Source organism: Bombus affinis, chromosome 8 (genome assembly GCF_024516045.1).
Source record: "Bombus affinis isolate iyBomAffi1 chromosome 8, iyBomAffi1.2, whole genome shotgun sequence".
NCBI lineage: Eukaryota > Metazoa > Arthropoda > Insecta > Hymenoptera > Apidae > Bombus > Bombus affinis.
Window position 1 is genome coordinate 1557236 of NC_066351.1, and position 14724 is coordinate 1571959.

General features: G+C 34.6%; 1 protein-coding gene across 22 annotated transcripts in view; it reads right to left on the bottom strand.

The window, feature by feature from the left end:
- The window catches only part of LOC126919367 (bromodomain adjacent to zinc finger domain protein 2B-like), a 211586-nt gene that overhangs the window by 73400 nt on the left and 123462 nt on the right, over nt 1-14724 (bottom strand). The gene's annotated exons all lie outside the window — the stretch shown is intronic.

Below are 14724 nucleotides of genomic sequence, written 5' to 3' on the forward strand. Positions count from 1 at the left end.
ACGAGGTGCCATTAATATTTCGCTGTCGAACGATTCTCCGCAGTTCCTATATCACCGCCTCGACCAATTAGAATGCAAACACTCGGCCATTAGGAAATCTCCGTCACATTTGCATGTTAACCGAAGAGTTTTCTACTCGTTCATTACGCGCCACCATTTCGCCCTTTATCTTTCGTTTGGTCATTTTTTATTCTCGGTTCGACACGAGACAGTTCTCATAGTTTTAACACATGACATTCCCTAATAGCCAACGATACGTTCATTGAAAGCCTTGAACATTTTTGTATTTTATTTATAACGAATCGATGGAATTCAGACGTAACTACAGGTGCAAATTTTAACAAAATACATGCAATATGAAAATAACGAAATACTGTAAGCAATATGATGCGAAATCAGAGTTCAATTTCAGTTATATTGAAAATACGTTCCATTTTTATTAGATAGAAACAATAATCCGATATTATAAGGAATTAAATTTCAGTTTCTGTTGTCTTTGGATTTAATTATTAAAGTTCTCAAAAATTATGTTTTTTTGCATCTATAATCCTTGAGCTAACAGTTGTACGATAATGCGAAACTTTTGTAAATTTTCAGAAACAAATTAAAGATTCAGAATTTGGAAAAAATTGCACACTGCGACAGCTCTGTTCTTCGAATTCGAGCATATTACAAGAATCAATTTTCCATATCAATGAATGAAAACAGCCGCTCTGCTTACGTGGAACAAAGTACAATAGTGTGCACGCGATTATCGCCATTCATATTCACGGAGCATCCATTTCGCGAGGGATTACAGCCAGCTACTCCTGATAAATATTTATACGTACACGGTGAACGGTGCACCATATGCAACCGAGGGTAAATGTTTAATTTCGCCATGTTTCAGAAGTTCCTGGTGCAAACAGACCAAGTTTCCGTACGAGGGAGCAACTTTGACTGATATCGAAACGATATCGGGTAAATTCGACTATACCGAGATACTTGCAACATACTGTTACCTGTAAGAGGAAAATTCAAGCAAGGACGAATATTTTAATAACTAATATTTCGATCATTTCACTTCGAAATGGAGTGCTACGAATATATTTTCCAGTCCATGAATTAAAAATTCCTTTTACTATTCTATTACAACGCAAATGTACTGTAATTTTTAAAAAGTATAAAATATCGATGAAATAAATTTATTCCATTCCTTAATCTTATTTCAACTCTTTCGTGAAGATCAAGTGTTGATAAAAAAAATAACTCTTGTCAAAATTGATGATTTTTTACGTAACTTGATCTATGTCTCTACCACGCTATTTTGTATACAACAATTCGTTACTCATATGTATGTATATAAAAATCAAAGTTTGTATGTTTTATAAAGAATTTTACAGCAGTGAATATTCTTCAATACCTTAAAAAAAGTTTTATCGGAATCCTCCATTACACCCAAATGCGTTAAAGCCTGAGAAAATTTTTCTACAGTGGCTCGATAGGTGATTTTTAATAATTTTAAGACAGAATATGTGAAGAATCAATTTTGTACGTGTATCCTGAATAATTTAAAAATTTAACGTAAAAGTATCGCTTAAAAAATAAAAAAGAAGCGTGAAGTAAATTAAAGCGAAATTTGAACAAAAATTATGAATATTTAAAAAAATAATTTGGCGAGGGTTTAGACCCTTAAAAGAAGGTTTAATGCCCAAGATTCAAATTATTCAGCCCCTCAAAAGCACGAGAAACGCCGGACACGCGCAGCTAGTTTGAACTTTCGCTTAAATTACCAACGACCCAGTTTGTCTATGGAGAGCTAATTGCGATATAATTAGAAATAATACTCGCAGCAATTTATTATATAATAAATGTTCCAGTAAAAAAAAATAAAATCTGTCAATTCGAAACTACAATATTTTTTCCTACTGCAGAAAACAGGCAAAAATTGACAGGATACATTTTTCTCGTAAATCTAGCAATTTTTTGCTTTGAAAAATTTATCAATATTACCGGCAAAATGACACAGAAAGTTGTTCACATTTTACTGCCCATTCTTTAAACATATACCGATCGTTAATAACTATATAAAACTAACTACGGGGACAGGAAGGGGTGGAAAATCCAGGATTCTGTCGTCGTCGCGTGTCGGTCAAATTGCTTGTCTCTCTTTCTTCCGATCGTCGACGAACGAAAGTAATACCGCAAACGAGTAAATTGATTTCGAAGTGGAAACGCGAGCGAACGTAATATTTGTGGAGGGTCAGTCAGGTTGGTCGTCGCGCTACAAATGAGAGAACGCCACGAAACGTCTGTATATCGGCGTTCGTTAATACGAAATCAATATTACTAGCCGCGTTCGTGTCGTCTCCGTTTTCGACGGTCATACAGATTTTTCATTGACGATTCTCGACGATTCGAAACGATAAGGGCACCGTAACATCGACTGTTTTTTATTGTGCCAACGAAATACTTTCGTGGCCTCGATCTGTCTTTCTCTCCTTGAGAAATTCGTTTCCTTCTCTAAAAGTCTACTTCGTATATCACTGATTGTCCAACCAAGTCATAAATCATTGCCTTCTTTCATTTACCGATGTCAGAGGGATTTTTTTCACGTGAGTTTCATTCCATTTCACAATGGGACTGGTCATACGGAAAGTCACGACCGACTTAATGCCATTTTTTACGATAAAGAAAGAGTTTAGTATATTATTTTAATATATATGACAGGTCAAAGTATTTATCTGTTTAGTATATCGACACTTGTAGAAGACACCTGTGACTATCATGATCGCATCGACAACGTTTGAAACAAATTAGGAAATGTAATTGCAACGCATATGTACTTCGTAGAGGTCGTAAAACAGTCAAGTATCCATTATATTGAGAAACTTGAAAATACTAGTAGAATTACTATTAACACAAGTTATGTGCTTAACACTTTGAGTGCCACGCCGAAATCACATGATTCGCTCAGGATGCCACGGGAGTATTTTTATTATTCAAAGCATATAATGGCAAAATAATAATAAATTGATGATGTAAGACAACATTCTTATTGGTAGCGTGGCGTCTTGGTAACAGTTAATAGCGAAATATTGTAACAAGTCTTCGTTTATTTCAACAAATCATTCGCATTCGTTCTTTCATCGTAAGCAAAACGTCCAGAATATATTATCGAAACGTGTAGAAGATATTAGTAAATAGTATTTGCTCATTCTATATGTAATAGTAAGATGAAGAGACAAGCGTGGCATTTTTATGATTTCGACGAAACATTCGGATGAAATGGTAGAGGTCCCAAAAAAAAATTATGTTTGTGATAAACCAATGGTAGTGGCAGATTACAACAGAGGAAAATGTGCTATAGATTTATCGGATCAAATGATAGCATATTCTACACCACATAGAAGAATCCTCAAGTGGTATATAAAATTAGCTTTAGAGTTATTGTTAAATACATCAACTTCAAACGCGATGATACTCTATAAACAAGCAACGAAAACAAAAATCAGGGTATCAGATTTTAGAATGGCACTCGCAATGCACCTTACACGGTGCCATTCATCAGCACCGTCAAATATACTTATTCGACAAAGATTGCGATACAAAATGCGGAAGATAGAAGGACAAGCGTACCCGGCACGAAAATTTTGCAGAGAGTGCTATAAAAAATGTTAAACAGTTAGAATCAAAAATTGCTAAGAATCGGACCAAAAAGGTGACCACCTATTGTCCAGATTGTATCGATGAGCCACATTTATGTTTAAAGTGTTTTAACACGGTGCACCGTCAGATGCAAGATTTGTTCTCATTTTTTTATTGATGTTCTAATAAAAACTTTTAATTGTTCAATGGGGCACTTTTTATTTCAAAGTATCTTCTATTTATCGATCATATTCAAAATGCCCCAACTGTCAATTTTCATTCAATTTGAAGTTCAAGCGTCAAGGCAATTCACATAGTACTCGTTCATTCAAAGTCAGATTGCTTTTAAATTTTACCACTCTAATCGCAATAGTCATCTTTTATTACAATACCAATGATATTAGGTTGTCCGAAAAGTTCCTTTCGTTTTAGGAGGAAATAATAGACGCACAACCTTTTTTTGTTTTATATTATTTTGTACGATCCATTTTGTTCTGTTTATCTCAACACAGCGACATTTCACAGACTTGATTTCACGTTTGTATGTAGGTGCACTGTTGTCAAAAACACGTTTGCAAAAGAAGGACACTTTTCGGTCAACTCAATATTTTTAAAAGTGTCATATAGATATGCCCATAAAAATGTTTTATGACAAGATATTATACTTTCGTACTAGAAATACTTTCACAAGTCGGTATATGTACCTCGAATAAGAGCAAGAAAGTTCAACAATGATCAACAAGGTGATAATTACATTTTAATTAATAGCAATATCACATCGCAATGATATTAGAGGTATAGAAAAGAAGATGTTAAAAAGAACGAGGAAGACGAAAATTGAATAGCTCAGCCGGATAAATAGCTACCTTATAAATAGCCAGGTTCTGGCACATTACGCACCGGCGAATAGCTAATAAATACGCGGAAAATTTAGTGGCCAACGATTTACATCGTACGCGCGCTAAATAGAATCCCCTGTCGTTATAATTTCTTTCCACTCCGATATTACGCTTCCTCTCCTGTAACCTATCGATCGATCGTTATTCTGAACAAAATAGCGATACGATTTATCGTTACGAGTGATTCTCCAACAGTTTATATTGGACAAATAAATCTTGTAAAATATATACAGAAAGAAACCTGATCGATAATTTAGTTAATACAGCGATTTTCCAATTCGTTTTCATTATGATTGAACCATGGATTTTTTGTGCATTTATCGAAAATTTAAACGCTGAAAAATACGCATAATATGAAGAAATATCTAATATAACCGAAGTATGCAATAAAACACCGTAATATTCAGTAGGTGAAATAAATCTCGACGTGGGTTTCTCATTTCTTCATTTGTCTCGATAAAAATATGAATTTGCAGAAACATCCGCAGTCTAATCAAGACAGCCGAATTTTATTACAGAACTAATGAAATTTCAAATTTTTTGCCATGAAACGTAAAATATGAATAAAAGCTTTCTTATAAGCGTTCGTATACTCTGGCGAACATACATTTCCAAATTTGTTTCAAAATTAATATGACCACGATGGACTCTGTGTCATTATACAGTTAATAAAATTTCAAAGTGTTGATAAAAATATGAATTTGCAGAAATCATCCGCAGTTTAATCAAGACAGCCGAATTTTATTACAGAACCAATGAAATTTCAAAGTTTTTGCCATGAAACGTAAAATATGAATAAAAGCTTTCTTATAAGCGTTCGTATACTCTGGCGAACATACATTTCCAAATTTGTTTCAAAATTAATAGAACCACGATGGATTCTGTGTCATTATGCAGCTAATAAAATTTCAAAATATTTGGTATAAAATAGAAAAAAATATTGATAAAAGGTCTGCATGAATTTGCCGTACAGAAATTAACACTGTAACAAACAAGTAACGCAATCGTGCTGAATGGTTGATTCGGTTTCGGTAACCACGGGTCTGGATATAATCCAAATTTTCTCGCATTAACCAAATTACCAAACGACGCTGGAGAGATCGGGACGCGATGTAGCGTCACGTAACGGTATTACGCGAACGGGCTTTAATTTCTCGCACGACGCCACAACCAGCAAGAAATCCTGTGGAATTTCGCGAACACGCGTCCGATATTCGCACTCTCGAAAACCTTCATCGATGATCAGGTTGCATTTCGATTAGACGCTGCTAATGGAATGAAATTTTCCTCGCTACACGAAGGTAAAAATTAATGTGAAAGTTAATACATTTCAATTTAAAATGTGCAAAATTTGAATTTGAGAATTTTTATCTTAGAAAAATTAAATCTGAAAATTATAATTCATTCTAATTATAATTATTATAAATTTGACGTTAAGAATAGAGTACGATGATCTGTCTATTCTTAGTATGATAGAAAAGCATATACAGAGAGGCTTGTTCTTTATTTTGAGCCAGATTAGCATCGTTGGGCTATTATCGATGGCTTTCGCCGAGAGATAAGAGCATCTTTCCATAATTAATGAATTAACGACGCCTGATAATCGATCGAGGTTGTTCGGACGTGTCAAAATTGTCGTAACGTTAGCGGATTGTTCTTTACGGCTGAACTCGCTCAAAGGAGAACCAATTAATTAAACAAACACATCTTTTTCTTGGTCTCGATAGGATTGAACTCGTGACCGTCGGGGCCTCGTCGCGGCACGCCGCGCCGTTTCAATTAACGCAAATGAGTTAGTTTCGTGATTTGATTAGTCGAGTAGCCGAGTTCGCGCCTTTCTTTCAGATACACAAACTCGAACTCGAAACTCGACCGGCAACACGTTCTTCTAACTGCGACTGTTCCATTTCTGATTCGCCTGTATTGCCTTTTCTATGGATCGTTAGTATTAAAGTAAATGACCTTTTCAATTGTTATCGTTTATAACGTTTTGGATTCGTAGAAATTTCCTGATCTTTTTTGAAAAGTTGATATTATTGGAAAAAACATCCGAGACTAAAAGTTTAAATTTCTTAATTTTGGATTTTCAATTGTTCTCATTGCTTTTCTCAAACAATGATAAAAATGTTCTTAAAAATTTGTTTAACATTACATGAATATTACTTGCCTATATTTTGAAAATATTTGAATCTAACAGATTTTCATTTAAAGGCCAAGTACATTATGCTGGAATCCTTTGGTTTAACCATAAAGCGAGATAAAAATAAGAAAATCAAGAGAAATCTGAAACTGAAAGAGAAACTGAAAGTTTAAATTTCTTGATCTTGGAGTTTTAATTGTTCGGCTTTTCTCAAACAATGATAACAATGTTTTTAAACATTTTTTTAATATTACTTGAATATTACTTGCCTATATTTTGAAAATATTTGAATCTAACAGATTTTCATTTAAAGGCCAAGTACATTATGCTGGAATTCTTTTGTTTAACCATAAAGTGAGATAAAAATAAGAAAATCAAGAGAAATCTAACTTATCATATTTCACTTCTATGATTTTCAATTACAAAAATAGAATTTTCACGCAATTAGAAAAAAAAGGTTGCGTGATAATATTTATCGAAAGATAGAAACACAAGTCCGCGGAAGATTAATTATTATTAATATTAGTTATCTGGTCTATTCGTGTGTTGGCGGTAATTCGAAGCGTTTGTTACTGTTAGAGGCGTATGCATTATTCATACGATATGCAAATCGGAATCGGCGGCGAGGTTGCGCCGTATGAACGCGTTACGTGAAAAATACGATAATGCGTGGCCCGAGATATACGCGCGTCGCTGAGAATGAACGAAAGTAGTTTGTTCCAGAGGCGCGATTTGCGCGTTTATGCAATTAGTCTTCGAAATGGTTGCCCCGTTAATCTTTATCCGTTTCCCCTCTTTCCTTTTATTCTAACCTACTCTGTCCCTCTTTCTTCCTCTATCTGTCTGTCTGTCTGTCTCTCTCTCTGTCTCCCTCTCTTTCTCTCCCTTTCTCATGCTTTTGTTCTACATTGCCACGAATGGCAAATTTGGGAATTCGAACTAACACGCGTGGTTAATTGTCGCAGCGAAAAATTATTCCCGTTTCGCGGTGCGTTATTGTTTCGCGAATATAAAATCGGAGAAATAAAATCGAGGAAATGTTATAACGATATTTATATAACGTACCGTTAAAAAGCCATCCGGCTACGATTTTGCGTAAAAAATATCGGTCATAGTTCTCTGTTGCAAACACTTGTTTATATTCTCTTTCATTTTGTATTTTAAGTAGGAAAATTTATAAGAAATAACATTGGGTTTTGTGATTCACAGCAACGAAATTCGACGTAATTCTCTTCCTATTTTCGTATATCTTTGCCACTGATATGTAGCGGCACAAGAGTCAAAGGACGAAGCGAATCGAGAGCGACTCATGTTGTTATTTTGCCTCGGAGTATCAAGATCGTTAGGATACACGTAATTCAAGAATAAACAAAACAATGTCGCCGCTACGTACAATTCGAATTTTCCGACTTTGTCCCGACCAGTGTAAATAAACGCAATCGAAAAGAGTTACAGTCGGTTCAGCCATCGAGATCTACAGCAAGATCCGTTATAACGAGACGTGATAAAGTGCACGCGTACCGGGCGAAAATTCAAAGTCGATTTTCTCGAAAACAAAGCCTCAAACGAAAAATTGTTATTCTATATTTTCGACTTCTTTTTTCGCATAGAATCATCCCCTTTCCGCTTGTACCACCAGTTACCAACCACCCTGTATAACGATAAAACGAACGAAACTTTTCAGACGACCTAATACTTCACAATTTCTATAAATATTATCCCATTTACTTTAAATCTTATATTATATTCTCCATACTGGTGTCTCATATTAATTACAATATTATTTTGATAACTTAAGTCTAACATGCACATAAATATTTATTGTTCAATGTAGATGAGACATTTTGTATGTATAATACTAATATACCGATATTATATGTAAATCTTTTCCCTCGAAAAGGAATAAAATTTGATTCTATTAAATTTCAAAAGTTAACACGCAGAGTCTAAATGACCGAGTAACATCGTTTCGTGCATATGTCAATAAGCATACTCGTGCCAGTTGATGGATGGATTAAAATAATGTTGCTTCCACGTAACAGTTGCGAACAACGCTTCAAGTAATTAGAGGTTTACCTGCTCTCGTAACTTTATCGCTCGGAAGGAAGGGTATTCAATGTTACCCAACTTCAATGTATACAGGGTGTACTCTGTTAACCCAGCCACGTGCCATTCAACAATCAATACCTATGATACGTGCAAAATTCTAAAATATTTTCACTTTCATTTAATGTCACGCTACTTTCTGACCAAAATTCTTCAAACGTATGTTACGTAAACCGTGTGAGTAAGTTTATATTTTTGTGATTAAAATTACACAAAGAAATGAAAGCTTATAACAAATAATTCTTTTTTATTTTACACATCTTCTTTTTATATCGTTGCACACTTGTCTGTTTGAAAATTATAGTGGTATAAAATATAAATCAATTCACTATTATGTTTCATAATAATACATGATAAACGTATATTTCAAAATAATAATGTTCTCCATTCATTATTACAGAAAATTAAACGTAGAACTGAAGATCTACGAGACTTAACTTACGTCATTATTTTTAACCTTTCAGCTGTTCAGAAAAAAATTATGTTCCATAATATCCATAAATGTCTATGGAAAATAAATTTCTATATAAATAAATAAATTCAAGTCTAAAATCAAGAAATCTTTTTAACAAAATGAAGTTGACCACTTTGCATTTTAAATAGTTCAAATGTCAAATTCAATTTCGTCTAATTATCTAAAATATAGCTCTTTCGCTAACGAACGAACAAAAATAATAAACTTTAATTGAAAAGCTTCTAACAAGAAAGAGATAGAAAAGAGGAAAAACAGGGCATGTAAGAGGTAACAAAAAATAAAGAAAAAATAGGAGAACGTCGACAGGACACGGTAGAGAAAATACAAATGTGAAAGGACGAAGGGGCGGTTCAACGTTTCCGAGGATCGTAATATGTGTATATCGCGCATCACGAGTGCAACAAGAGACAGAGGCTGAGTCATCAATATAACTTTACGCACGTACGTGCCGCGCACCAACGTCACCACTACAATTCCATTCATAAACATAAAGGCCGACTTACGCACACCGACGCGCACGTGTGCCTATTAAAGAACCGTATGCAAATGAGCACACGTGCGCCCGCGCACGTGTACCTGCGACACATGCTAAACTTTCGCTTAGCCTAGAGCTTTCCGAGTATTTCATTCAAGTTTCCGATTCTAATCGTACGAGATTGGGGAGGATGAAAATTAAAAAGGTACCATGGAAATTTTTCTGAGAATGTGATTATTTCTACAGTTATTTAAAGAACGCGTATTTCATTTGCATTTGTCTTTGACGTCAACTTAATACGCTTAGACGTTTGATTTTATGTTATTATTGAAATCTTATAAATTACAAATTATTAATATCGGCAAATTCTCTTGTATAATATAATAACTACTTATGGTTCTGACAGAACCAATTTTACCAAGTAAATTTTACAATTTGTAATTGCAGTATTACGTGATAATAAAATTGTAAAATTGTAAAAGGAAAGTGTATAAACTACAGCTTGTATCTTGTCAAATCACTAGTATCAAATAGTTGATAAATTATTATAAAAGGGAGTATTGTACATCACTTTATCATTTGCGAATAATTAATTTTTGTAGAGGAATTTGTAAATTCAACCATTTCATTTTTCTCCATTATAATATCGATATAAAATAAAAAACAGATCACAGGCAAATAACACAATATTGGCAATTAATTTTTGAAATTTAAATTGCCAACGTGAACTTGAATTAAAAATTCTATACATATTACATTATTTTTTGTGTTAGATTTGTGTTACATATAGATTTTATAATTATTCGAATATGGAAGTATTTAAAGGCTACAATAAAATCATAAGGAAACTTCGGCGAAGTCGAAGAATCTGAGAGTTGAAAGTTTCCAAACAGTTTCAAGTGCGATACAATTGCCAACTTCATCCTACGAATTCCTTGTAACGATAATTACACCATTCAAGCGTTCACATTCTCTTCAATCATGATAAACACTGCACGATGCTTAAGAACTGCTAAAGGAGCGATATAAAAACTATCCAACCGAATGAACATAATTTCCAAGCAGGTCACAACTTTTTAAACGTACTATTATTACACTCATACGTATAATACGCGTAATCAATCATGCGTAACGTGCGTGAAATAATATTCATCTTTACACACACATTTCACGTACACCGTTATTGATGAGTATTTGAATACTTGCTCATCTTTCACAAGATGTATTTATTAAATTGTTCAGAAAATTCATAATTTTCTCGACTGTGGATATGTTCTGCATCGCACTTGATAAGATTAAATGAGGGTAATTTGTCATGAATTTTTTTAACATTAAAACGTTAACTAACGATTGTATAATGGCATAATTTTTCAACAAAATGAAATTTGATAACTTCTAACTTATCACGTTCGTCTTGTAACTCTTCCGAATATCTTTCACCAATTCTTATGTTGTTATCTCGTATGAATTCAAAATTTTAATCGATTAATCTCTGCTTTGGTCACTTGGAACAATTATAACATCTTGTCCAAAGTCAGAATATGTCTTAATATTTATGAATGATATTATGTAATACAAATGTAAAATTCTCATAATATAAAATACGTGAACTGTGTATTTATGTAGCATATGGAACGTACACCCAAGTAAGGGACAAGCAAATTGGTTGCTCTCTCGCAGAAATTCAAAATTCTAATCAATTAATCTTTCCTTTAATAATTTGGAGCAATTACAACATTTTGTCCAAAGTCAGAATATGTCTTAATATTTATGAATGATATTATGCAATACAAATGTAAAATTCTCATAATATAAAATACGCGAACTGTGTATTTTCTTCTTCTAAATACACAACAAATATATATATATATAAATGAGTTCTGTGATTATAATACACATATGTATTACATATATAACTGTACGAGGATATACGTAAACGCATGGAAACATATGGAACGTGCACACAGGTAAGAGGGAAGCAAATTGGCTGCTCTCTCGCTCACGATAGACCAAAGAAAATACATAACCCTCTATTTTATGTGTCTGGCCATTGTGTGTGTGGATGAGCATGGACGCACGCGCGCCCACGCGTTCGTGTGCGTGCACACTGCACACGTGTCCCAGCCGCGTTATTCATCCGGCTTATACGTACGAGTATATATAGGTCTGATGCGTGCGTACGTGTATGTTTACACACGACCTTCCCCATGTTACGAGTATCTGGGTCAGTGTCTTCCTCGAGAGTGGCTTTTCGAGCCTCGATTCGGTGTTCCCACCTCGATTTTCCTTGATTTTGTAAACGTGCCTCTCTTTTGTTTTTTCGCTGCCAAGGTTAGCCCTCGGTGATTGCCACACAGCATGGCGTTTCCGTTTGTCGAAACCCTCTGATTTTTCTGCCCTCTTCTTTTTCCTTTTTCGTCCTGCTGTATACTTTTCTCTTTTTCTTTTTTCCTTTATTTTTTTTTTTGCTGTTATTTGTTTTCGATTGCCTATTTGCGTTTTGAGTGGACCAGTTTGTTTAGAGAACAAGTGACCGCAAGAGAAGAGCGGATTTTTGGAAAACGATGCGATTTTAAAAAGGAGGATCTTTCCAGAGGAATCTGTACGACGGGTGGAAAATATTCAGCTTTATCAATGAAATAATTCTAGAAAGGAAGATGTTCAGATAAATTATTGTAGAAATACGGTGCAACTGGCTCGGGTCGTAGCGTCTGAACTTTTTTTTACACTGATCAACTCTATAAATTGAAAAGCAAAAAAACTTGATGGCGTTACAAATACTATTTTTGAAATTTACCTTGAAATGTGCTATCTCTTATGTCATATTCCTTTCATAAATAAACTTGTAGAAGTAGGTCATTTGATTCTTGAGAGTTGAATATTAATCACATTCTTATGTAATGAAAATAAGAAATTAAGAAAAAGTGCAAATCATCAACTTAGCCTTTCAGAGGTTCATGTAACAACTGAATCAATCGCAATAATTAACGTATATTCTGTTAGATGATATCATTAACATAGAATATTTTCAACAATTACTATGATAAATGTTTTCATTATTCTCGTCGAAACTTAGCTTGTGGCGTTAAATTAGGCTACGTGTGACCTAATTGGTAAACCGCGTCAATCGCAGGTCGTTAAAATGAAATGACAAGAATACAATATTATCGGGGCGCTTAAGCAATCACGGTAATAAGCACGAATTAATTCCACGAGCAACACTTCTCGCGGCACACGGCAATCGGACACGTTTTGCCGTAATCGTCTCGAGCACTCGCGATTGAGCAATGTGGGTGAAGGCTAATGGCCGACCTTAAAGTTTTAATCGACGATTTTCGCGAAAAACAACAACGTTCCGTCTAGTACATTCTTTCTCTTATTCTACATCGTTCTCTCCCTCTCTCTCTCTCTCTCTCTCTCTCTCTTTGTCACTCTTTGACGAGCAACTTTATCTCAGAGTTGCAGAAGAAGAAAGAAAGGGCAGAGGAAATAAAAAGAAGAAGAAGTAGAAGAAGAAGAAAAGAAGAAGAGGAAGAAGAAAAAGAAGAAAATCGATAGTTGCAAGAAGGCAAGAAGGATTTTCTACGCAGTCGAGTTTCTTTAGTGGAGCTCGTTCCAGTTAAACTGTTGGTCGGAATTAATTTCATGGAGAGAACGTTCGAGGTGATTCTACTCGCGAAAACGCTTCGAAACGCTTGGGCATTGAAGGCCACCGCCAGTTATTGCCTTCGACGGTGCTTTACGCTTTCTTAAGTAATTTTACTACTCCTGAAGAATGCAACGGTTACGCGAAAAGTATTAATCATCCGGTGAAGAGTTACTATCTCCTCTTTTGTAGGATTCCTCAGGCTGGCTGGTGAATGAACCTCCAGTGAATGAACCTCTCCCCTGGTATATTCCGTGTGAATGATAAGTGTTTAAGGAAGCGTGCGAGAGGTCAAGTGGCTGTTTAGAATACGCGGACCTGTTTCCAGTGCGTTTGAATGAATTCTACGAATGCATCGGCAATTTTAACCGCGTTGTTAACGTGACACGAATTTCGAGTAATCTTAGAATCGTCGAAACAATCGGCACCAAACAGTGTTTTCAATCAGATCGCTATTGAAACTCTTAACACTTTGACTGCCACGTGGTTTCTCCTGTGACGCCACGGAGGTCACTGGTGACCGGAGCTTTTGAACTTCTTACAATTATAAAAATTGAATGAAAAATGATAGAGTATTTTGAATATAACCGACAAATAGAAGATACTTTGAAATAAAAAGTAGCTCATGGAGCAATTAAACATTTTTATTAGAACATCAATAAAAAAGAAGAGAACAAATCTTGCATCTGACAGTGCACTGTGTTAAAACACTTTAAACATAAATGTGGCTCATCGATACAATCTGGACAATAGGTGGTCACCTTTTTGGTCCGATTCTTAGCAATTTTTGATCCTAACTGTTTAACATTTTTTATAGCACTCTCTGCAAAATTTTTGTGCCGGATACGCTTGTCCTTCTTTCTTTCGCATTTCGTACCGCAATCTTTATCGAATAAATATATTTGACGGCTCTGATGAATGGCGCTATGTAAGGTGCATTGCGAGTGCCATTATAAAAACTGATACCTTGATTTTTGTTTTCGTTGCTTATTTATAGAGTATCATCGCGTTTGAAATTAATGTATTTAACAACAACTCTAAAGCTAATCTTATATACCATTTGAGGATTCTTCTATGTGGTGTAGAATATGCTATCATTTGATCCGATAAATCTATAGCACATTTTCCTCTGTTGTAATCTGCCACTACCATTGGTTTATCACAAACATAATATTTTTTATGGATCTCTACCATTTCATCCGAATGTTTCGTCGAAATCATAAAAATGTCACGCTTGTCTCTTCATCTTACTATTACATATAGAATGAGCAATTAATGTTTACTAATATCTTCTACACGTTTCGCTTACGACGAAATAACGAATGCGAATGGTTTGTTGAAATAAACGAAACCTTG